Consider the following 27,218-nt stretch of genomic DNA (forward strand, 5'->3'; position numbering starts at 1 on the left):
AAAGGTAGGTAATCACACCTGTTATTTATATCTCCAAGTGCTGCCAAGACAGGAGTGAGAGGCCTGAAAGGTAGATAAAAGTTATTAGTCGCATTTTATAGAAATAGATTAGGAACCTGAACCAAGTAAAAGGAGTGGGGGCAGGAGGCAGAAGAGTTGAGTGTCTCCTATCTCCTCTTCCATCTCTTTTCTGTCCAGTAATAAGTATCATGCTTTTCAGAGACTAAATGATTGGGGGTTCCAAAGGAGAGTTGGGATTTACCTAAGTTTGCTTGGGATTTCAACCAGTATGAAGGAAAGATCCTTGGACAGTAGTCAGAATATATAGTCCCAGGCATCCTGGAGTCCTTAATTTGAGGGGCTCCTGTCTTTGGGGAATTCTTGGTCTAAAGTGAGAAGACACTCCAATTCTTATCTACTATGGGCTCACAGCATTTCCTATATAATGTCAAGCTGAAGTCATAGGTTTATAAACTGTCTGAGCAGAAAAAGGACCTTGGAGACTAGTCTGCCAGACCCCTTTATTCACTTCCTTCTTTTCCTACCACAGAAAGCCAGGTCTGTTGGACTATCCTGGTCATTGTCAAACCTACTGAGGTATAACTTTTCACCACCTTTTAGAGAAAAATTCTTCACGATTTCACAAGGGAGAGACAGAGACAGAAACAGACAGAAGCAAAAAGACAGAGACAGAGACAGACAGAAGCAGAGAACACACAGAGCAAGAGATAGCATCATTCTTCCCTCAAGTAACCCCAGTGGGCATAGAACAAATCGTAAGCTCAGGTAGCAGCTGTGTTCAATAATGTGCCACCACACCAAAAGGATTATGCTTTAAGAAGATGGAGAGCCACAGCACAGAATGGTCCCATCCACACTGATGGAGAGTGTTTGATGAGAATGCAACTCCATCAGTCTCCAGTTCAATTCTCTTGCCCTGGATTTTCAGGCCCCTGCAATGGGCCTTACCAGAATCAATTTAAAGAATTTGAATCAAAGCATGTCAGAGATGGAAGGGACTGAAGCAAGTAATTTCTTTTGCCTCCAATAAGTGTATGTTTGTATGTATGTGGGTATATATTATACACACATACATATGAGTATATATACATGTATCTTATATTGTGTGTGTATAAATATTTATATGTATACATATATATTGATTTCACATATGTGCTATATATTTATGTATATACATATATTTTAACATTTTTTTAAATTTTTGAATTCCAAATTCTCTCCCACCCACCTCTTCTCCATCCATTGAGAAGGAAAGCAATGAATGACATCAATTATATTTAGAAGTTAAGTGAAACGTATTTTCATCTCTGTTCCTGCCTCTTGTTTTTTTTAGGGGGAGCTGAGGAGTCTAAGGAGGGAAAGAGTCTTTCTAATGTCCAGATGGCCAGACATGGCAGAGTTAGGATTCTATCAAAAATCTCCTGATTTCAAGCCCATGGCACTATTTCCTATATGCCAGAGAGCAGGTCCTGTATGTCCTAAATTCATCCAGTGAACACATGTTTTTGTATTAAGTGGTCACTATGTGCCAGCCACTGGTATGACCCTGGAGAGATAAAAAAAAAGACCAAAAACATTTCTGCCTTCCAGTCTAATTAAGGAGACAGCACATAAAAAATACATAGTATTACATCATGTTTAACTTATATTGGATTACTTGTTATCTAGGGGAGGGAGTGGGGGGGAAAGGGAAGGGATATTGGAACACAAGGTTTTTCAAGGGCTAATATTGAAAAATTATCCATGCATATGAAAATTAAAAAAAAAACTCTAATAAAAATACATGGTACTTACTAAATGTCTTCTATTCCTACTATATATAAAGTCTTCCATTGTTAGGGGACATTCAGCATTTAAAAAAAAAGTTTCTTGCATTTAAGGAGCTTACAATCAAATACAGGGTTATAACATGCACTAGAATGAATATTATAGAATGATCAATGGGCTATCATAAGCAAATGAAAAAGGTACAAAGTGCTAGGTAAGCTCTGTACAGAGTGGGAGAGGGTAGGCCATTAATGATGGAGGCAAGCAGGGAGGTTTTCTGGGGGAAGTAGAATTTTAGTTGAGCTTTTGACAAGAGCATTTTATAGGAAACATCGACAGAAGGGCACTTCAAGCACAGGAAACATCACAGATGGGAAATTCAGAGTAGGTATTGTGATGACAGGGATACCGTAGTTGTGAGTTCTCAGGGTAGGTATGGCAATGGGGGTGGGCTGGAAGCACATTGTATGATATATCTAGAGAGGGACATCATGAGATGTATTGGAGTATTGATCCAGAAACCTGGCTCATCACTAGTAAAAGGAGAGGATTGAAATCCCTGTTTTCCCAGTTCCAGGCCTAGATTTTTCTCTACCACACCACTCTGCTTCTCATCTGTGACTTTATTATTCTCTGATATAATTGTCAGGTAGTATTGTACTTTGCAGATATGTCCCTTTGCATTTCATCTCCCTATTAGATGGTAAGTTCTATTAAAAGCAGGATCGATGTCATAACAATAAATCAAATAAGCATTTATTAAAACTTACCCTATCCTAGGCATTGCATGGTGCTAATATGAAAAGACAAAAAAAATAATAACAGTGCTTGCCCTCAAAAAACTGCATTCTATATGAGAAAATAACATATATAGAGTGTTTTAAGGTTTCTAAAACAAACTTTTAAAAGTGTTATCACAGTTTATCTTCACAATAACCTTCTAAGGTAAGAGCTACTAAAAGCCCCATTTTTTGATGAGAAAGCTGAGGCAAAGAGAAATTAAGTAATTTGCCCAGGTCACACTGCTATTAAGTATTTAAATCATCATTAAAATTTAGGTCTTTTTGATGTTAAGCCAGTCCTCCCTTCACTCTGCCAGCTGAAATATAAGATAATATGTCAACATATAAATAAATACAAATACATATGTGTGCATATATTTACATATTAATACATGTATGTATATACATATGTATAAAATGTGAATAATAGAATACACTTACACATACACACACTCACACATATACCCACACTTAGAATATAGTATTATGTACCCTCTCTATTGAACATGCCCCATTCACTGTCAGCTGGATCCATTGTTAAGTAGGCAGAAGCCCTGAACTTCCTGAAGATTCAGTTCTTCCTTTGGAAGGCAAACTCACCTTTAAGAAGAAAGGAAACAGGACTGACAGCTACCATTCACATTCCAAAGTCAGTGGCTATCTACAAAGAGCAGGGATAAATATTTCATGGCCTCAGTTATCACCTGTGATCTGCAGCCTTCTTTCTCCACCCCAATCCCCCACCCCTGACACCTAAGTGCCCTCCAGATTAAAGATACTTCCTTTTTATCAAGGTCCAGAAGTCTCCTCCAAGCTCAGTGATCTTTCTGATCTGAATGGCATTGTTTACTGAAATGTAATATGTATAAGTCCCTCTCAGCATCCATAGAGGAAGGGTAAAAGGATGCTGGAAACTAAGAATAATTTACTGCAAGCATAGGGAAGACAGGACTCCATGGAGGGGTCACATTCAGCTGTGAGAACCCATCAAATCATAAAAGTTTAAAGCTAGATTTACTTTTAAAGGACAGTTAGTCTAATTCATAGCTAAACAGGAATCCCTCCATACTATCCCCAATGAGTGGGGGGATTCTCATTGAATCTCATTGAATCCAAGAATCTCGTTGAAGGGGAGTCTATTCTCTCTCAAAGGGCAGTCCACTTCCCTCGACAATGGCACGAAGGGCTACTAAGTCCTTGATTTTCTTTTGTTTTACATATAGCTATAATCTTTGAGAGGCTAGGACTCTTATACCTCTTATATCACATAACCCTTCTGAGGCTCCCACTCATTAGCAAAATGAAAGCTTTGGACTCCATGACCTCAAAGACCTCAATCTTTAAGTCTTTGATCTTCTATATTGGAACTTCTTGCTATTGGTCCCATTGCTGCCTTCTGAGGTCAAACAGGAACAGATCAGATCCTTATTGTCTATGATAGATTTTCAAATAATTGAAAGCTGTCACTCACAGACAAACCATTAAACACCACTGTGTCTCACCACATATTTCATCTGTACAATGATGGGATAAATTAAAGCTCCTCCACTGCAGCTGAGGACTCCTGTATTCCCCTACATTTGGCAGCAAAGATCTCTTCAAATAAGCAATTTGCTGGTACCTAGGGAGCTAGGTGATGCAGGTAATAAAGCCTTGGATTTGGATCCAGGATAGAAGTGAGTTTGAAACCTGCCTCAGATATTTACTAGCTGTGCGACCTTGGGCAAGTCATTTAATCTGTCTCAATTTTCTTATTCATAAAATGGGAAGATAGTAGCTCTTCACAGAGGTGTGAGGATCAACTGAAATAAGTTCTCTAAGGAACTTTGCAATTCATAAAGTAATATATAAATGTTAGCTATAATCATTATTATTAAGCAAGCATCCACACCAGGGAAGAGGGAGCAGAAAAGGAACACTATCCATAAATCCAGATAAGATTTGATAAAGGATATAGATATAAAGATAGCTGGATGGATGAATAGATGGATAAACAGAAATATGGACATATGTGGATGTATTTGTATATAAATATAGATGTATGTATATACACATGGGTCTGTATGTGTGTGTGTGTCTATAAAGCCAATGTTGGAGAAGTCGCAGAACTCATTCAATATGGATGAATATTTGGAGAACTACTACCATCTGCAAGTTGCCAAAAAAAAGAGACAGAGAGACAGACAGACAGAGACAGACAAAGAAAGAGACAGAGAGGTAGAGACAGAGAGAGATGGAGAGAGAGACACTCAGAAAGAAAAACAGGGACAGAGACAGAAATAGAGACAGAGAAAATTAAAGACAGAGACACAGGCACAGAAAAGAAAATAAAGACTTCTGGGATACAGGGTGCATTAAAGATGTTTTCTTCTCAGAGGTCTCAGGATTGGTGGCAAAGTTTGATCTTTAACTTCAACTTTCAGATTACAAATTTGGGATCTTCTAGTACAATCATTATACAAAAACGAGCATATTGGGAAGGAGTTATGATAAGCTTGCCCAATGCAGACTTCAGTGGGCTACTGACACAATTATATAATATATAAATTGTTTTCCAGTTTACTAAAGGATGGCTAACAAATAGAATGTGACAGGTCATATCAGCATCCCACTCACTAGTTGGAGCCCAGATAGATATTTATCTACATAGTTATAATTAGGGAACTGGGGAGACCTTCTTGGCTGGTTTTTAGGGTAAAAGTTAAACAAATTAAAAAGCAGTAAAAATGTCACAGATATACAGGATTAATTAATAGAAACATGAGCCTTTTCCCCAAGGTTCTGCCTTTAAATTCTCTAGCAAGTATCAGGAAGATGGCTTGAAGTTGTTCTTTCAAACAAGGTTCATAGACCTCTGAAAGAAGGGCTCAGAATCATTCCTTTGGGGTTCCTACATGTTATTGCTAACTCACATTCCTTGAGATGAAGAGGAGTGGGAAGTATAAACTTTCAATACACAAGGATCCTGATAAAAGGAAAAAAAGGCTTTGATTATTGGTAAGGTTGTATATAAATATGTGTATGCATTTTCAGCAAGTAACATCAACTTATTTACATTCCCTGAAGGAAGGATGAAATTTGCAGTTATAAAATCTCAAGAAGAAAACATATCCTTACACACACCATAAGAAAAGAAACTGCAAACCATATATGATGAAATAAATTGTTGAAATTTAAATTACAATTTAAAGCGTCTTACATTAGGGAGTCAGACTAATCTGGGGGTTTGTTTTTCAATATATTATTTATTTCTAACACTTTTTTAAAATTTCAGATTCAAAGTGTTCTTAATCCTTTTTTTGCGTGTAATAGATCCCTTTGGCACTGTGATGAAGCCTAATGAGTCCTTCTCAGAAAAAATTATTGTATTGTTTTATGCAAAAAATAGGCTAATAAAGAAAACTATATTAAAATACTGTTATCAAAACAAATACATAGACCCCAGTTTAAGAATTACTGGACTTCATTTTTATTGTCTGTTACAATAAATTCTATCATCTTATATTACTTTGGACTCCCTAAATCTGCTCCTCTTCAAGCTAAATATTCCCATTCCTTTCAATCAAATCTCATATGGCAAAGTTACCCTCCTTTCAAGGAAGATAAGAAATATGTGGTTAGAAAGGAATATAGATCAAAACTTTTTAAATTATGGGTTACAGCCACATTTGGGGTCATGTAATTGAATGTCGGGGTCAGGAAATGAATATTTATTATCAATAAATGTTTAGTTTGAATACCTATTTTATATTTGTCTTGGGCAAAATGGTGGCACCAGTGGAAAAAAAAGTTTAAGAAGCCTTAAACTAGATGAAAAATTGGACATAGAGTCAAGAAGATGTGAAATTAAATCTAGTCAAATTCACTAATTGTGTGACCTTGGACAAGTCACTTAACCCTATTTACCTCAATTTCCTCACCTGTAAAATGAGCCTGATAAAGAATGACAAACTACTCCAGTATCTTTGTCAAGAGAATTCCCTAAAAAGGGGATCCAAAAGAATAGGACATGACTGAAAACAACCCCCCAGGGTTGCTATGAAGATAAATAATATTTGTAAAGCACCTTGCAAAATTTAAATATATAGATATAGATATGTGTATATACCATTTGTATTAATGTGTATATACACGTATATGTCATTATTAACATTATGTCTGATAAATCAGTACAGATGAGCTTATTAATTGTACATAACTTTTACAAATGAAAAACCCTGGGAAGAAGGTTTTTAATGCCTTAATATAAAAAATATACAGTGTTCTCAGAAAAACTTTGAAAGACTTCTATGAGCTCATGCAAAATGAAATGTATTGTGTATAAAATAACAGTAATATTATAAAAATTATCAGCTGTAAAGGATTTAGCTATTTTCAGCAACACAGTGATCCAAGACAACTCTGAAGGATTTTTGAAAACTGTTGTCAATCTCCAAATAAAGAACTGATAGTGTCCCAAATACAGATTGAAGCATCATTTTTTTAAACCTTTTTTTTTTTTTTTTGAGGCTGGGGTTAAGTGACTTACCCAGGGTCACACAGCTAGGAAGTGTTAAGTGTCTGAGACCAGATTTGAACTTGGGTCCTCCTGAATTCAGGGCTGGTGCTCTATCCACTGCACCACCTAGCTGCCCCTTAAACCTTTTTCTTGAAATGTTTTGTCTTTTTTTTTTTTTATAACATGACTACTATGGAAATATTTTACATTGCCTCTATGTGTGTTGAGGTAGGGAGGAAGGGAGAAACTGTGGAACTTAAAGTTTTAAAAATAAATGTTAAAAACTGTTTTAACATGTAACTGTGGAAAAATAAGATACTAAATGAAAATAAGTTTATATTTTTTTAAAAGAACATCCAGATGCCAACGGAGGAAAGTAACATAAAAGTAAATTTATTTTGTTGTTATTGTTTGTTTTTAATTTTCAATGGTATTTTATTTTTTCAAATACATGTAAAGATAGTTTCAACATTCATTTTTTGTAAATTTTTTAATTCCAAACTTTTCTCCTTGTCTCACTTATATTCTCCATCCCCAAGACAGGAAGTACTTTGATATAGGTTAAATATGTGCATTTCTTTTAAACAAAATTTTGTATTTTTCATGTTGTGCAAGGAAAATTAGACCAAAATGGGAAAAAATGAGAAAGAAAAACATCAAATAGAAAGCATGAAAATATTATGCTTTGATCCATATTCAGTCTTCATAATTTTTCTGCATGTGGATGACATTTTCCATCTTAAGTCTATGGGAATTGCCTTGAATCACCACATTGTTGAGAAGAGTCCATAGTTGATCATCACATTATTTCGTTGTCATTGTGTACAATGCTTTCTTGGACCTGTTCACTTTACTTAAAATCAATTCATGTAAGTCTTTCCAGGTTTTTCTGAAATCATCCTGTTCATCATTTCTTAAAGAACAACAATATTCCATTATATTCATGTACCAAAACTTATTCGGCAATTCCCCAAATGATGTATATCTTCTCAATTTCCAATTCCTTGCCACTACAAAAAGGGCTGCTATAAACATTTTCCCCTCCTTTATGATTTTTGGGAAACAGATCCAATAATGACACTACTGGATCAAAGGGGTATTCACAGTTTTACAGCCCTTTGGACATATTTTCAAATTCCTTACCATAATATATGAATCAGTTCACAACTCCACCAACAATACATTACTATCCCAGCTTTCCCACATCTGCAACACTTATCATTATCTTTTCCTGTCATCTTAGCCAATGTGAGAGTTGTGAAACAGAATCTCAAAGTTGTCTTAATCTGTATTTCTCTAATCAAAAGTTGTTCAGAGCATTTTTATAAGGCTAGAAATGATTTTAATTTCTTCATTGAAAATTGTCTTTTCATATCTTTTGACCATTTATCAATTGGGGAATTACTTGTATTTTTGTAAATTTGAGTCAGTTCTCTAAATATTTTAGAAATGAGATCTTTATCCAAAACACTAACTATAAAAATTTCCCTCAGCTTTCTGCTTCCCTTCTAATCTTGATTACATTGGTTTTGTTTGTGCAAAACCTTTTTAATTTAATGTAATCAAAATTATCTGTTTTGCATTTCATATTGTCCTCCAATTATTCTTTGGCCATGAATTCCTCACTTCTTCACAGATCTCTTGCTCTCCAAATATGCTTGTAGTATCATCTTTTAAGTCTAGATAATAAAGTATTTCAATCTAATTTTGGTATAAGATATTGGATGCTGGTCAATGCTAATTTCTACTATACTATTTTCCAATTTTCCCAGCAATTTTTGTCAAATAGTGAGTTCTAATCCCAAAAGTCTTTGGGTATATCATACACTAGATTATTATAGTCATTGATTATTGTGTCTTATGTACCTAACCCATTACTCTATTACTCTTATTTCTTAGGAAGTACCAAATGGTGTTGATGTCTGCCACTTAATAATATAGTTTTAGGCCTGGGACAGCAAGGCCATTTTTCTTTGCATTTTTTCTCACTAATTTCCTTGATATTTTTGACCTTTTGTTTTTCCAAATTAATATTGTTAGTATTTTTTTCTAGCTCTATAAAACAATTTTTGGCCATTTGATTGGTATGGTACTGAACAAGTAGAACAATTTAAGTAGAATTGTTAGTTTTACTATATTAGCTCAGCTACCTATGAATAATTGGTATTCTTTGAATTGTTTATGCTTAATTGTATTTGTGTAGAAAACATTCTGCAACTGTGTTCATACAATTCCTGGTTTTGTCTTAGCAGGTAGATTTCAATGTATGGTTATTTTAATTGGGATTTATCTTTCTATCTCCTGCTGCTGAGCTCTGTTGGTAACTTAGAAATTCTGATGATTTGTATGGGTTTATTTCATATCCTGTAATTTTGCTAGTTGTTATGTGTTTCTAGTAGTTTTTTTTAGGTGATTCTCTAGTATTTTGTAAGTATACCATCATATCATCTACAAAGAGTTACAGTTTTGTTTCCTTATTACCTTCTCTAATTCCATCCACTTCTTTTTCCAAAGAGGTAAATGTCAACTCAACTTAAGGAAGAATTTTTCAGCAATTAGTGCTGAGAAAAATAGTCATTTGCTGAGCCAAAGTAAAGGTAAGACAATCAGGATTTTGCTCCAGGGTAGACATTTGTCTAAATGTAGATGATTTTCCTCACAGTATAATAAAAAGGCTTTCCCCAGCTCTTATACTTCTCTAAAAAGATGTGGCAGAACTTTGTCAAGATAGAGCCTTCAAGGCCATAGAAAATTGGTAAAAGTAGAAAATGAAGTCTCATTATTGACTATATCTTCGAGTTTCTTGGAGAAAGGGGAAGAGAAGTTAGGTAGCACGCCTGCTCTGTCCTGGCTCAGTAAACTAGCCCCTTTATTGCTAACATCAGTGGTCCTATAGGAGCACCTTTATGATATATCTTACAACCTTTTAGGGGGGGAAAGCCCAGGGAGAAGAAGACTGGAAAATATCTATGATGATACCCTAGGAAAAAACAAAGTGAATCACGGCCATAGAAGAGAGGTCCATGCCTTCTCAGGGATTATTCTGCCTCCTCAATCTCAGATATATTTTCTTTCCTTCAAAGTTTTGCCTTTCCTAGCTCCTCAAACTTTTCTTAGCCAGGAAGTAAAAGATGGACAGAAAGCTTGGCTTAAAAGTGAAGAAGACCACTTTGTAAATCCAGAGTGAGGTACTGGGAAGGAAATGGATCTGCCATGGTGAGAGGTAGACATTTCACAAAGTCAAGAATTTGCCTTTCCTGACTTCTTTTCACCATGATCCACATTTGGTGGAGCAAGCCAGCATAAGAAGTTGGCTCTTCAAACATTCCTGAGAATCTAAAGAATCTTTCTCCCTTTGCAGGGACCTTATGAGTCCCTGGAAGCTTTACTCTCTTAACCTTCTCAAACTTTATGAAAAAACAGGCTTGGTATACAAGAGAGTAGAAGTAACAAGCTTCCCTTTCCTGGAAAGATGATTGCCTTCAATTATTAGACTACAATTCAATGTTCTGGAAAGGGCCATGCTCCCAACGGAAGACCGATTTCAACAATTTGACTGAAATAATATTAAACTGTGCAGGAAACCTAGGTTCCAGCCTATCCTCTTATAATATCTTTGAGACTCTTATTTTCTCCTCTATAAGAACAGGGGATTTGGACATGATGTTACTTAAGGCACTTCTAGCTCTAAGAGTCTATGAATCCTCTGGATATTTCCCAATATAAATTAGGGAGGGTATCAATTGGGATCAATTAATCACCCTATGCAGGTGATTCTCCAACATGTTAATCCATTGATTGTCCTCCATCTCTATAGTCTCTTAGTAAAGTTACCAGATTTCTTAGTTTCAATTCTCATTTCTATTTATTTGATGTCAAAAATCTATACAATCATCCCTCAGTTCTGTCCAGGGTGCTAATCTAAATCACCAACTACTGGTGGACATGTCAAACTCAATATGTTCAAAATAAAAATTCATCTTTCTTTCAAATGCTAAATTTCAATTAAGGACCCTATCATTTCCCCAGTTGTTCACTTTCATAATGGAGTCATTTTTGAATCATCCCTTTCCTTCATTTTCCATATTTAATGAAATATCAATTTGGTTCTAGTTTGCATGCTTAACCTTTCTTGCAACAAACTCTTTATCTATAAGGCCATCACCCCCATATTAAAGGCTTCATTATTTCTTGCCTAGACTCAACCTACTACTAAAGTTTCCCTTCCATCTGACTGAACTGATTGTTCTAGGATTATTTCATATTGACTCCTCTTTGTGAACTCTATTTTATAGTTTGGTTAAACTTATATTCCACTATAACAATTCATCAACCTGAACAAATGAAATCCATATGGGGAATTTACTTCCTCATCAACTATGTTTCCCAAAATTCTCTTCAAGATTCTGCTTATCTTCTATCCTCTGTAAAGCCTTCGTCCATTCCTTCTTATTAGCAATGTTGCCATTTTCACATTTTCAGAAAGACCTGAATTCAGATTTGGCCTCAAACACTTAGAAAACATGTGACCCTGGGCAAGTCACAACCTCTGTATGTCTCAGTTTCTTCAGCAGTAAAATGCAGATAACAGCACTTACCTCATAGGGTTGCAGTAAGGGCCAAATTTATACAGACAGACAACATACATGCACACGTATGCATATATATGTATATACACATTCATGTATGCATACTTATATGTATGCATATATACATAACAAATACATACATATATACCATATACATATGTGTGTGCATGTGTATATATAGTGCTTACTTGAGTGTTTAGCATATAGTTGGTAATTCATAAATGTTTCTTTTCTTTTTTTCTTCTTTCTCCTTTATTTAACTGTGGAGAAATTGAAATAATGCAATCAAAACATCATAAATTTAGAAATGAAAGTCCCCTTAGAAGTCATAGAATTCAGATCCCTCATTTTACAGATGAAGAAACTAAAGGCCCAGAAAGGCAATGCTTTTACTACTTACAAAATACCTGATGTCATTTTATTTTGATCTTTTATCTTTGTATCTCTTACTCCTAACTCAGTACCTTGCATTTAATGGATGTTAAATTTAATCGTAGGTATTTTGATCTGCTACTTGCTTCTTATATTACTATTAGCAAGTCACATAATTCTTTGGGTTGCAGTTTGTTCACTGTAAAAAGAGAAAACTAGGTAGCTTCAGTATTGCGTTACTTTTTTTAATCAAAATTCAATGGTACCTGTGGCAGGAGCAATGTTGATGAAGATTAAAGTGATTGTGAGGAAGATGATGATGATGGTGTTGCTGATAATGTTCACAATGGGATGCTGCTGCTAATGGTGATAAAATGATGGTTAATTCTTCATCATTCTATTTGCATCCTGAAAAGCCTTCATTCACCCTCTTTAATTTGATGGTTCATAAGTTCCCATTCAGGAACTTGTGGGACAGGATAAATCTGCAATTAAAAAGCAGGTCAGGTAATGAGTGAACACTTATCCTTGTCTATTTCTTGGAGTCTCACAAATCTGAAGATAAACACTGTTAAAAATAGAGGCGAGTCAAGAATGTTCCTTCCCTCAAGCAAAGTCCCTTGGACAGATGGAGAATTTTCTCTAAGAGATGAAAACCTTTCATAGCTCCTCCCAATTCTTACTAGTCCAATCAGCTTTTTTCCTCCATCTAAAATAAGCTACAAACTATTTTTAACTTTCTTGGAAAGAGTGGAAAGAATATTTGAAGAGATGGGACCCATGTTTGAATTGCAATCTTTCAGCCAAAGCAATTCTCATGATCTAGGTGAATCCAGTACTCCCTTTTGGCTACCTGAATCACACCTGCTAAAGAAAAATCATTTCTACTCAAAATGAGCTCTTTCTTGTTAGGATTTAATCCTTTCCCAGGACTCCATTGAAGAAAAGCTGAATCAGGAGTCAGGAGATTGAGATTCTAGTCTAATTAATGTTTGTTGAATAGAATCAAAATGGATATTCCCAGGTTTGCCACTAAATAGTTTTATGATAACAGATGCCCCCTTCCCCTTTCTTCAATTCAATTTTCTCTTCTGTAAAATGAACAACTTAAATTAAATGATCTCTAAGACCTCTTCCAACTCTGGCAATCTATATTCTTTGCTCTAAGGTCTTTTTTTTCCACTCTGGCAGATCCTAGTCTACATTCTAAAAGCCTAAATTTTAAGATCATTTCCAGCTCCTAGAGCAATCAATTACTTTACATCTGCCTTCAGTTCAAGTCAACAATTACTTCTTCAGTGACTATCATATGGCTGGCCAAGTGTTGGATATAAAAAGGGAATTCAATATGATTTCAAAATCCCAAGTCCATTTCCCATACCTCTAGGGTCATCTGCAGGTATAACCTAATCAATCAATTTCACTTACAGTTTTAATGATTGTTGATAAGTATTCTTGCTTGACTACATCATAAACTCATTGAAGACAGGGACTACCTCTCATTTATGTCTCTCCCCAAAAGTGTTTACTCTTGGGCCCTGCACAGAATATCTTGTTTGAATGAAAAAATAAATGGTTTAGAAATGAATGCATGAAAAAAATAAAAAATAGAAATGAGTGCATGGATATTAGGAAAGTAGATACCATATTGAATAGAGCACTGGACCTAGGGTCAGGAATATTTGGCTTCAAATCCAGCCTTGGATTCTTACTATCTATGCGACCCTGAGTGACTTAGTCTTTGTCTGCCTCAGTGTTCTCCTTTGTAATATGGGAATGATAATAGCATCTATTTCCCAAAGTAGTTGTGAGGATAAAACAAGACAATATTTGAAAAAAAAAATATTTTATTTCTTCTGTTAAATATTTACTAATTACATTTTTAAAATTTTAGCATTAATTTTTGAAATTTTGAGTTCCAAATTTTATCTAACTCCCACATCTTAAGAAGAGAAGCATTATAATATTAATTATATAGCACATTTTCATGCTAGCCATGTCTCAAAAAAAAAACAAGAAAAAAGTATACTTCATCTTGAATTCAGTTTTCTCTCTAGAGATATCATTTCTTTTAATGATGGGTCCTTTAAAATAGTCTGGAATCATAATCTTGTTCAGAGTTACAAAGTCTTTCACAGTTGCTCTTCTTTATAATATTGTTGTGGTTGTGTACAATGTTCTCCTGATTTGACTTACTTTACTTTGCTTCAGTTCATATAAGACTTCTGAGGCTTTTCTGAAATCATCCTGCTTGTCATTTCTTATAACACAATAGTATTCCATCACAATTATATACCATGATTTATTCAGCTACTCCTCAAATGATAGATATTCATCAATTTCCAATTCTTTGACACCACAAAAAGAGCAGCTATGAATAAATTTTATATATATAGCACATCTCTTGTAATATAGTTTAAAATCTGAAATTGCTAGGCTGTCTTCCTCAACATAGTTTTTCATTGATTCCATTGATATTCTTGATCTTTAGTTATTCCAACACATATAACTATATATAAATATATCTACATGTATAAAATCAAATCAAATAAAAATTTTGGTATTATTCTTTCTAACTGTATAAAATAATTTGGGTGAGAAGTTTGATTGAATAAGTAAATTCATATAAGTAGAAATATAATTTTTATTATATTGGCTCAGCCTGCCCAAGAGTGATTAATATATCTTTAATTGTTCAGAAATAATTACTTTTGGGAAAAAATGTTTTGTAATTCTGTTTATAAATCCCTGGGCTTATCTTGGCAGGCACACTCCAAAGTATTTTATATTGTCTGAATTTATTTTAAATGGGAATTTATTTTTCTATCTCTTATTGCTGGGTTTTGCTGGTATTTTATAGAAATTTGATGATTTACGTGGCTTTATCATGCAATTTGGCTAAAGTTAATTGTTTCAACTAGTATTTTAGTTGATTCTCTAAGATCATCTAAATATACCATTATGTTATCTGCAAAGAGTGGTTCTTTTTCTTGCTTTATTGCTGTAACTAGAATTTCTAGTACAATATTGAATAACAAGTGACAATGGACATCCTTGTTTCAGTCTCTAATCTTACTGGAAAGAATTCAAGCTTATCCCTATTACAGATAATTCTTGCTTTTGTTTTTATATAGCTAATACTTATATTTTTAAGCAAGTTTTATTGATATCTATCTTCCCAATGTTTTTAATAGTGATAGGTGTTGTATTTTGTCAAAGATTTTTTCTGCATGTATTTATGTAATCAAGTTATTTTTGCTATAATTTTTATTGATATGGTCATATATGCTGATAGTTTTCCTACAACTGACTCACTTTGCATTGCTGCATTCCCTAAATCTCACCTGATTATATTGTATGCATGTAAAATTGCTAATATTTTATTTAATTTTTCATATTAATATTCATTAGGAAAACTAGCCTATAAAGTTACTTTTCTGCCTTTAATCTTCCTAAGTATCAGCATCATATTTATGTCATAAAAATAAAGAGAACTTCTTTCTTCTTTACTGAGTTTTTTTTAAAGCTTATATAGCAATGTGATTAATTGTTTCTTATATGTTTGACAGAATCTACTTTTAAATTTAACTGACTCTTAGGATATTTACTTAAACAATTCATTGATGATAATTCATTCAATTGCTTTTTTCCCTAAAGTAGGATAACTTAAGTATTCTATTTCATTTTCTGTTAAACTTGATAGTTTATATTCTCAATATCTATCCATTTGTTTTAGATTGTCTATCTTACTGACATGTAATTGGGCAAAATAATGACTAGAATTGCTTTAATTTCACCTTCATTTAGTGGAGTATTCACCCATCTTCTTTTTTTTTTTTTTTAATCAAATTAACCAATGGTTTATTTTTCTTTTCATAAAACTGAATCCTAGTTTTATTTATCAGTTCAACTTTTTTTTTTAACTTTCAACATTATTAATCTCTCCTTTGATCTTCTGGATTTCCATTACATATAATGTAAAATAGGAATTTTTAATTTGTTCTTTTTCTATATTTTACTTCCATACCCAATTCATTGAGCTGGCCTTTCTTTAATGAATTGATGTGTGTATTTAGAGATTTTAAATTTCATCTAAGTACTAGTTCGGTTACATTCCACAAATTTGAAAATTTGTCTCATTGTTTTCCTTTTTAAAGAAATTATTTATTATTTTTATGATTTGTTCCTTGATTCATTCTTTTGGATTAAATTAACTAGTTTTAATTTAGTCTCCATAGACTTTTATTACATGTAACTTTATTGCATTATGGTCTGAAAGGGTGCATTTAATATCTGCTTTTCTGTATTTGTAAGACTTTTATGCTCTAATAAAGGTCAATTTTGTGAAAGTGCCATGGAAAATGAAAATATACTCCTTTATATTCTCATTCAGTTTTCTTCAAAGGTCTCACATATTTAACTTTTCTAAGATTCTATCCCTCTCCATAGCATCTTATTCATTTGATAGTTACTGTTATTTAGCTCTGAAAGACAAACTTTGAGGTCTCCTAATACTGTAGTTTCATTGTCTATTTACTCCTGCAACTCATTTAAATTTTCCTTTAAGAATTTGAATGCTTTGCCATTTAATTTATATATGTTTAGTACTGACAATATTATATTGTCTATGGTTCCTTTCATGAGATGTAGTTTCCCTGCTTATCCCTTTTGATTTTTGCTTTTGCTTTGTCTGAGATCACAATTTTTACACTGTCCTCTGTGTGTGTGTGTGTGTGTGTGTGTGTGTGTGTGTGTGTGAACTCAAACATAATAGATTTTGCTCCAGTCCCTATTTTAACTCTCACTATGTGTCTGTTTCAAGTGTGGTTCTTATAAACAACATATTGTTGGAATCTGCTAATGTGTTTCTAATCTATCCTGTTATCGCATATCTGCTGTCTTCCATTTATATGTAATTTCATTCCATTCATATTTGCAGTTATTATTACTATTTATCCATTTTCCGCCATCATATTTTCTTCTATTTATTTTTCTCTCTCTTTTAATTATATTTCTCCTTTAAAAATCTGTTTTGCTTCTGAACATTGTCTTTTTATTTTCCCTCCCTTTTATCACCTCTTTCCCACATTTTGCCCTTTTTACTTCCCTATTGGATAATAAAGATTTATCTTACTAACTGATTATGTGTCTATATTTTCCTTCTTTTGGACTAACTTAGATGTAAATGAGGTTCAAGTGTTGCCTTCCCCACCCTCAACCATTTTCTTCTCCACTATAAAATTTCTTCCTTGCACATATCCTTTATTTTCCATGTCAGTAGTTTGTCCTATAAGATAATCGGCATTTTCTTCTATTTTTTCTTTGTTTTTACTTTGATTGTCTTGATGTCTAATGGAGTCATTAGCTTCCATTTGCCTAATTCTAAATTTTAAGGAATTACCTTCTTCAGTGAACTTTTGTGCCTCTTTTACCACTTGTCAATTCTGTTTTTAAGGTCTTGTTTTCTTTGATATATTTTGTTCCTCTTTTACCAAGCTTCCTTTGCTTTCATTTCTTTCCTGATTTTTTTTCTTTACAACTCTTACTTGATTTTATAAATTTAAAAAGGAAAGGGGCTTTCAAGAATTCTTGTTGCGTTTATGCCCAATTCATATTTTACTTTGAGGCTTTGTTGTTACTGTTTAACCTCATTATCTTGGACTTAAAGGATGTTTCACTATGACCTTTTATAGATTCCACTATTCCAGAATTAGATTTGTGATATTATTTTAAATTTTTTGGGAAAAGGAATGTTGAATGTTGGGGCAACTTCATTGTTACTTTACACTGCCATATTGACTATTCCTCAATCGTCTTTACTCAAATTTTGTTGTTCTTGACCTTTCTGACTTTGTTGGTCACTCTCTCTTGATATTCCCTTTTCTTTTTAAAAATATTTTATTTTTAATACACAGTTCTTTATAAATCATGTTGGAAGAGAAAAATCAAAACAAAAGGGAAAAACCATGAGAGAAAAAAAGGAATGAATATAGCATGTGTTGATTTACATTCTGTATCCATAGTTCTTTTTCTGGATGGATGGCATTTTCTATCCAAAATCTATTAGGATTGTTTTGGATTGCTGAATCACTGAGAAAAACCAAATCTTTCATAATTGATCATCACACACATTTGCTGTTATTGTACACAATGAATTCTTGCTTCTGCTTGTTTTGCTCAGTATCAGTACATATAAATCTTTTCAGAACCTTCTAAAATCAGCTTGTTCATCATTTTTATAGAACAACAATATTCTTTGTTACCACAAAAATAACTGCTACAAACTTTTTTTTCACATGTGGGTTCTTCTCCCTCCTTTATGATTTCTTTGGGATATAGACCAAATAATGACATTGCTGGGTCAAAGGATATACACAGAACAATTTCAAATTTTTCTTCCGAATGATTGGATCAGTTCACAACTCCTCCATCAATGTACCAGTTTTCCCACATTCCACATTCATCAATATCTTTTCCTGTTCTCTTAGCCAATCTGACAGATGTGAAATGATACTCAGAGTTGTTTTAATTTAGTGATTTAGAACATTTTTTCATATAGCTATAAATGGTTTTATTTTCATCATCTGAAAATTGTCTATTTATATCCCTTGACCATTTATCAATCAGGGAGTGACTTGTATTCTTATAAATTTGACACCATTCTTTATATATTTAAAAATGATATATTTTACATGAATGTTATGGATTATTGTTCTATAAGAAACAATCAGTAGGATGATTTCAGAGCGGCCTGGAGAGACTTACATGAACTGATGCTAAGTGAAATGAGCAGAACCAGGAGATCATTATACACTTCAACAACAAGATTATATAAAGATCAATTCTGATATATACTGCTCTTTTCAACAACGAGATGACTGAGACAAGTTTCAATGATCTTGTGATGAAGAGAGACATCTACTCCCAGTGAGAAGACTGTGGGAAATGAGTGTAATTCACAACATAGCATTTTCACTTTTTGTTCTTGTTTGCTTACATTTTGTTTTCTCATTTTTTCACTTTTTTAATATGATTTTCTTGTGCAACATAATTGTATATATATATATATATATATATATATATATATATATATATATATACACATATATATATAGGATTTTTAACATATTTACCATATATTGGATTACTTGCTATCTAGGGAAGGAGTGGACAGAAATGGGGGGGGTGAAATTGGTACACAAGATTTTGCAAGGATCAGTGTTGAAAAATGATCCATGTATAGGTTTGGAAATAAAAAGCTTTAATTTTTTAAAAAAGAAATGAGACCTTTATCAGAAACACTGGCTATAAAGATTTTTCCCCACTTTGTACTTCACTTTTAATCTTGTTTGTATTGCTTTTGTTTCTGCAGAATCTTTTTAATTTATTGTAATCAAAGTTGTCCATTTTGCATTTCATAATGTTATCTAGTTGTTCTTTGGTCATAAATTCCTCCCTTCTCCAAATATCTGATAGGTAAATTATCCTTTGCTCTCCTAATCTGCTTATGGTATCACCTTTTATGCCCAAATCATGTAATATTTTGATCTCAATTTGGAATGGAGTATGAGATGTAGGTCTGTGATGAGTTTCTGACATTATTTTCCAATTTTCTCAGCAATTTTTGTGAAATAGTGAGTTTTATTCTAGAAACTGGAGTTTGGGGGGTTATCAAATACTAGATCACTGTATCACTGATTATTGTGCTGTGTATATTTAACCTATTCCACTGAGACACCACTCTATTTCTTAGGCAGTACCAAATGATTTTGATGACTACTGCTTTATAATATAGTTTTTGTTCTGGTGCTGCTAAGCCACCATCTTTTGTATTTTTCATCAGTTCCCTTGATATTCTTGACATTTTGTTCTTCCAGATGAGTTCTATTATTGTTTCTAATGTTACAAAATATTTTTGGCAGTTTGATTGGTATGGCATTGAACAAGTAGACCAATTTAGGCAAAATTGTAATTTTTATTATATTGGGTCAGCCTACACATGGGCAATTGATATTTTTCCAATTGTGTAGCTCTGACTTGAGTTGTATGAGAAGTGTTTTGTAATGGGGTTCATATAGTTCCTGGTTTCATCAATATTCTCTTTACTTTAGGTTTTCAGAACAATCCTCTCTCTTTATTCTCCTATCATATTGGAATCTCCTCCCATATAGGACTCCCTACATGACCACTTCTTCTCAGTCTCCTTTGCTGGACCTTCTTCCAGATTATGAGCACTATTTATAAATGTCCCATAGAGTTCTGTCCTAGTTTTTCCTCTGTTCACTTATCTTCTCTCTATATATTACTTCACTTGATGATATCATCAACTCCTAAGGATTTAATTACCATCATTATTCTTATAAATTCCAAATCTACTTATCCTTTTCCATCCTCTATGATCTGATCACCAATCTTGCATCTCCAATTATCTTTCAGGCATCTTGAACTGGATGTCCAGTAGGCACCTAAATTCAACTAATAATCTTTCCCCCTAAACTCTCCACCCCTCCTGCTTTTCCTTTTCCTATTTCTATAGGGACAACACCATCCTTCAAATCCCTTAGAATCATAACTTGGGAGTCATCTTCAATTTCTCACCAGCTGCAATCCTCACATGTAAAGTGCCAATGCCTATAGATTTCACCTTTACTTCTCTAAAATATTCCCCCTTTTCTCCTCTGGCATTGCCACAATTCTGGATGAATGAATGAATGAATTCACCTCATACCTAAACTGCTGTGGTAGCCTTCTATTGGATCTACCTGCCTCAAATCTCTCTCCCCTCCAGTCTATCTTTCATTCAACAACTGAAGTGATTTTTCTAAACTAAGGGTCTGATCTTATCATTTTCTACAACTCAATAAACTCTAGTTCTCACTAACTCCAGGATGAAATGCAAAATCATGTACTTGGTGTTCAAAACCCTTCAGAATATAGCCTTTTACTAATGTTCTTTAAAAAGAAAAAAAAAAAGAAAAAAGAGTGTATCCAAGATAAGTGTTTGACATTGTCATAAATTCACGATTGTTCAAGAAGAATGAAGATTGACTGTGAAAAACAATCTCAGATTAATCAAATGAGAGGTTATCTGTAATTCTTCAGAGAATAGTTTCAGGGAATCATTGGGAGATGGAGGAAAGATAATCAGAAGCTAGTTGTAAAGGGCTGAAAAGTGTGTAAATTGATTGGAAGTATTTCTATGAACTCAGAATATTTTTATACGACAATATCAGTGAAAGGAAGAAAGATATGAATGAATCAGATTGATAAACTTTTGATTGGATGGATGGATGATTGGATGAATGTTTAAAAATGTGAAGTAATATATTTACAATCTTAGAGATTCTTTAAATGTCTAATATCAAAGAAGTGACTGCAATGGAAAAACATGAGACATTTTGATCTTTCAAGTTGGTATAATTAGATTAATAATGATACATATAAGTTCCCACAAAGTGATTCTAAAATTCAACTTCAGAAGTATAAGGGAAAAGACAAATTCCTAGCAATTGTTTAGATGGAAAGATCTTTGTGTTTTTAATTGACTGAAACATCAAAGGAATCTAATAACATAGCATTCTGGGGGTGTGGGGGAAGAGGGATAATGTACAAAATGAGCAATAGGTACAGATAGCAATAGGTAGATTGTTGAACAGGAAGTTAAGAAGAGCTGAGTTTGAATACCAACTCACTTATTGCATGATGCTTAGCAAGTCATTTAACCTGGACTGAATTTGAATCCTGGATCACTTTCTAGTTCTTCAATACTTAGCAAGTCTCTTAACCTATCTTAGTCCCAGTTGGCTCACCACATAAAGTGGGATTAATAATAGCACTCACTGTGAAGATCAAATGAGATAACTTACAGAGCATTTTGCAAACCATAAAATATGATATAAATGCAAATAGCATGATTATTATCCTAATTGGAGAATTTTGTGCTATATTTTGGAATGATTGTACATATGCTGGAATATGTCTAGTGAAAAAAACTAGGTTGAGGACATGAAAGAAGAATATGCTAGATGAGAACTGGGTAAAGTAGAGGGTATGTTTAGCCTGAAGAAGAGAAGATATTGATTGAGGAACAAGGGTAAGGGGAAGATATAATAGCTGTCTTCGAATATTTGAAAGGCTGTCATGTTCAAGAGATTAAATGAGTACTGCTTATCTCCAGAGGGAAAAACTAGCAACTACGGGAGGAAGGCACAGAGAGGCAAATTTTAACCATGTACAAGGGGAAAAATCCAGAAATTAGAGTAAATGAAAAGTGAAATGGACTGCTTTTGGTGATTGGCCATATCTGCTCACTGGAAGTAGTCAAACTGAGGCTGAATAACCATTAATCAGGGATGGTGAAGAGAGAATTCCTATTCAAGTATAAACTGGACTACATAGTTTTTGAAATTCTTTTCAATTCTAACTGTAATTTTCTAGGATTAGGTTAAAGTTGTGTGATGATTTAAAAAAAAATTCTAAAAGACATATTTTCTGGGCAATTTAATCATTTTATTAATAATGTCAGTATGTTATTAATAAAAGGATGGTCAGTTGGTCATTTTTTAGGCCAAAGATTCTTTATACTCACAGTTTATATGCTCCTTGAAGAGGAAGTGCTCCTGAGGGGTGGCAATCAGCTCTGATTGATTAACAGAAATGGATATTACAATAAAATGCGGTGCTATATTACAATGAAGGTTTTGAGATAAGTGACTTGGGTCACTCATTTTTGGTTAAAGAAACTTTGCAATTTTCACATCATCTGGCTGACAAAGGGAGAATCAACACTTCTCAGAGTATACACAATTAGCAGAAATGTATCCATTTCCCCAAATTTAAAATTTGTTTTACTGTCTTATTAAATATTGGCCTAGATATATCTCTGCCTAAAATATAATCTTTCTAAATCAGTTCTTGGAGTCACAAAAACCTGAATTTAAATTCTGCCTCAGGTGCCACCTAGCTATACAACCTTGGGCAAGATAATTAACTATTTTCTGGCTCAGTTTCCTCATTTGTAAAATGGGGGGTAATAATATCACTTTCCTCCAAAGGTTGTTATAAGGATAAAATGAGACAATCTGTATAAAGCACTTTGCAAATTTTGAAGTTATGTATGTTGTTCAGTCTCTTTAGTCATGTTCAAGTCTTCATGACTCCATTTTGGAGTGTTTTTTTGGCAAAGACATTGGAGTGGTTTGCCATTTCCTTCTTGAACTCATTTTACATATGAAGTGAACAAGGTAAAGTGACTTACTCAGTGTTGCATAGCAAATAAATGTCTGAGATTGGATTTGAACTCAGGTCTTCCTGACACTACCTGGTGTTCCAGCCACTTAGCTGTCCGTGAAGTGAGATATATATATATATATATATATATATATATATATATATATATGCTAGCTATTATTATTATCCACATCCTTAGATCATGTTAAGATCACTGGAAAGTCTAATTCCCAAACGTGGCCATTTTATTTAGAGCCATTGAACATTAAGACTGTAAAATACCCTAAAGACTCCCCAGGATATGAGTATAGGACTTAGAAATGGAAGGCCAAGTTCATCTCATCCAATCCATTGTTTTACACAGAGATTTGATAGGAAGTGATCCACCCAGAGTTGTGTAGGGTAGGGAGGAATCAACAGAGATGGAATTTAAGCCAATATGCTTTGATAGTACATCTCATACACATTTCACTGCGTCATTCCCAAATACAAAGATACCAATTCATTGGTAGAGTTTGGCTAAGCACTCAGGATTTTCTGACTGCCAATCCAAGGCTCTTTCTCTAACCCTTTTACATTTCCCTGGTGTTGGGTCTCACAAACCCTATGGACTTAGTAACCAGCAAGATATACATTGTTAACTATTCTTGCTGACAAACATAGGCTGAGACAATTACTAAAATGTAAAACCCTGCCCAATAGAAGAAATTTTTAAACTACATCTAGAACAAAGGGAAGTTGAGCCTACTGGCACCTTGATTGGCATTCTGACCCCCTCTCCTCTGGAAGTCCCTTTCACTCTCTCTGTGTTCAGTAATTCATCAGTCCCTTTTAAAATAAATCCCTTTTCTACATTAAGGCTGGTGAAAGAAAATCAATCTGTACTCTCCCAGGCAGCCTTGTTAATGCCAGCAGGCCCATTACAGAGCATGTACTACAGGGGCCAATAGCTGTGGGTTAAATTAAGTCTATATGTCCATGGGTCAAGTGGGGGGGTATCTTAGCCCGAGACAGCAGTTTCAGGGTTGTGAGGGTATAAAAAGCCTTGTCCTAGAAGTCAGGAAACTATTAGAGTCTTTGTAGTTAACACATTGTGGAAGTTTTATCTCTCTGAGACTCAGTTTCATCCCTGGTTAAATGAATGGATCAATCTAGATAATCTTTCAGGTACCAATTCTATAATGATATGGACTAAGATCTCATGTAGCTCTTAATATTCTATGACAATATGTCTAGCAATCCAAAGGCTATAATAGAATCACAGAATGTCAAAACTAGAAGGAATAAAATTCCTAAATAAATGGTGCAATAATAATAAGTATTTAATATTTATATTTTTCTTACTATGTGCCAGGTATTGTGCTAAAAGCTTAAAAATTATTATACCATTTTATCTTCACAATTCTGAGAGGGAGGTTCTATTATTAGCCTTCATCTTATAAATGAGGAAAGTAAGACAAAGAGCAAGTGAATTGTTAGTATCTGAGACTGAATTTGAACTTCTTGACTTCAGATCCAAAATTTTATCCACTGCATCACCCAGCTACTATTTAGAGTTAGAAGGGACTATAAGGACAATTTGAATACCTGAAAAGGCATCCTCATTATAACATTTTTGAAAAGTGGTTGTCTGCATTCTAAATCATAGGTTCAAAGATTGAGTTAGGAAGATCTTAAGTCATCGACTCCAGCTCTCTTGTGGTGCAAGTAAAGTAACAGAAGAATATTTCAGTTCAATGATTTACCTAAGGTTACAAAAGTAGTAAGAGAATCTGGTGTCAAGATTTTAAACTCCAATTTCAACTGTTTTTCATAGTACCATATTACTTTCCTTTTGATTTTGCCTGAAATTACAGTTATCAAGAAGAAATTAACCTAAATTAAGACAAGAGTAATTAGTATTGAATTCAGTACAGTTGAAAGGGGAGAGGGAGAAAATATGTGTGTAGATAAATACATGGATAGATAGAAAAGGAAATAGATTGATGATAGATAAAGATAGAGATTGAAACAGGCATAAAAAGGTAGAGATAGATGAGAGATAAATGGATAAATAGGGATAGAAATAGATACAGATTCAGATATAGGTATAGATACAAATATAAGCATAGGTACAAATATCAAAAGAAAGAAATAAAATATAAATATCAATTGAGAGAGATGGATAGGTAGAGTTAGAGATAGATACAGATTAAGATAAGCATATGTTTATCTTAATCTGTATCTATCTCTAACGCTCTCTCTTTGTATATATATATATATATACTCACAGATATATACATATCCTTACATTACCTACTTCAAGTTGTGAAAAAAATTATAAATTCTAAAATGCTAGAGATATAAAAGTTGTTGTTGTCATTATCATTAATAGAAATTGAAAGAAGCACAAGGAGTCCTGTAAGCAACATGATATTTTGAAAAGAGACCTGGTTCTAGAATTAGAGGACATGAATTCAAATTCCTTTTCAAATGCTTGCCATCTGTTTAACCTTGAGCAAGTCAACTGCATTCTTTTTAATCTCTAAATTGATCAAAAAACAATCCGGGAGTCTAAGTATTCTCTTACCATCTCAGGTCATATAAAAATAGGAATAGGGAATAGGAATTCTATCTTCTATATACTATATCCTGAATATTATTTTTATTATAAGCACTGTATTTTAAGAAAATTAATTATAAATTGTAAAATTTCACACACAAAAAAGAACAAGGAGGATAAAAGATTTGGAAGGGGTCATGATAATGATCTTAATTTTTTGAAGGACTATCACATGAAAGAAAGATAATATTAGCTCTTCTTGGCCACAAAAGATAGAAATAAAAATTTTGGAAATTCCATTGAAATGGAAATTGCAAATTTAAGGTTGATTAAAGAAACAATTTCTTAATGACAAGAGCAATCCCCAAATTGAACAGGCTGCCTCAGGAGGCAATAACTTTCCTCTCATTGGAGGTATTTGATCAGAAGCTCAGTTACCTGTCCAGAATGTCCTTTTTACGGTAGATGTCATACCAGAAAGCTGATGAGATCCCTTCCAACTCTGAAACTCTGTGATGCTTTCAAGTCCCAGAAAAACGTTTCACAGATTCAGCAAAGCATTTGACAATACCCATCATTCTATTGTTAAAAAAAAAAAAAGAGGAAAATAGCATGTAATATTCAGAGCTGGGAGGGATTTTAAAGGTAGATTAGTCCTAGCTTTCCTCTCTGTTTCCATCAGGTAATGATGGGGAAACTGAGGCTGAAAATAGACAAGTGATTTGGCCAAGGTCATCTTTGGTTCTACAGCCAAGGTCAGATAAGAACTGAGATGTGATTCTCAAACTCAAGTTCATTTCACACAGTCCTTTTAGGCTGGGGAATTACTTTGACCTCCGTTCTGAGAGCTCAGCCTCCTGGATAGAAATGAGATGCAACATTTCTGTGTTCAAGGAGACCCAACAAAATGGAAACGATTTCATAAATATGCAGATTGCCTAGGCCTCGCTTGCCCAGGAAAGGCAGCTCAGCCTGTTCCCACCTGCGCTACATCCCCCATTCACTCTGAAAATACTTTAAGAGGATCAAGAATGGATTTTTTTAAATGAAGTTAGAGTTGAACAGGGTACATAATCCATCTAGGAAAGGGGCTGAATTGTCGTGGGCTTTTTTCCCTCTTCATTTTTTTTTCCCTTGTCTGTCATCCTGCTCAGCCTTCTGCAAAATTAAGAGGCTGGCAGGCAGTTGGATGGAACCTTTAATACACCAAGTTTCTGGCTGCATAATGACTGCAGAGGAGTGGGGAAGCAATATAGAGGAGGAGAATGAGCCTGGGTTTGAGTCAACTCTTTACCTCTCATGAATTCCCTGGATAACCTAAGCTAAGTCCTTTAGCCCCACATCTCAGCCTCCTCATCTATAAAATGAAGGAATTGGATTTGCCTTTTAATGTAGGTGTATAATATGTAATATAATAA

The sequence above is a fragment of the Sminthopsis crassicaudata genome, chromosome 1 (assembly GCF_048593235.1).
Source record: "Sminthopsis crassicaudata isolate SCR6 chromosome 1, ASM4859323v1, whole genome shotgun sequence".
Lineage (NCBI taxonomy): Eukaryota > Metazoa > Chordata > Mammalia > Dasyuromorphia > Dasyuridae > Sminthopsis > Sminthopsis crassicaudata.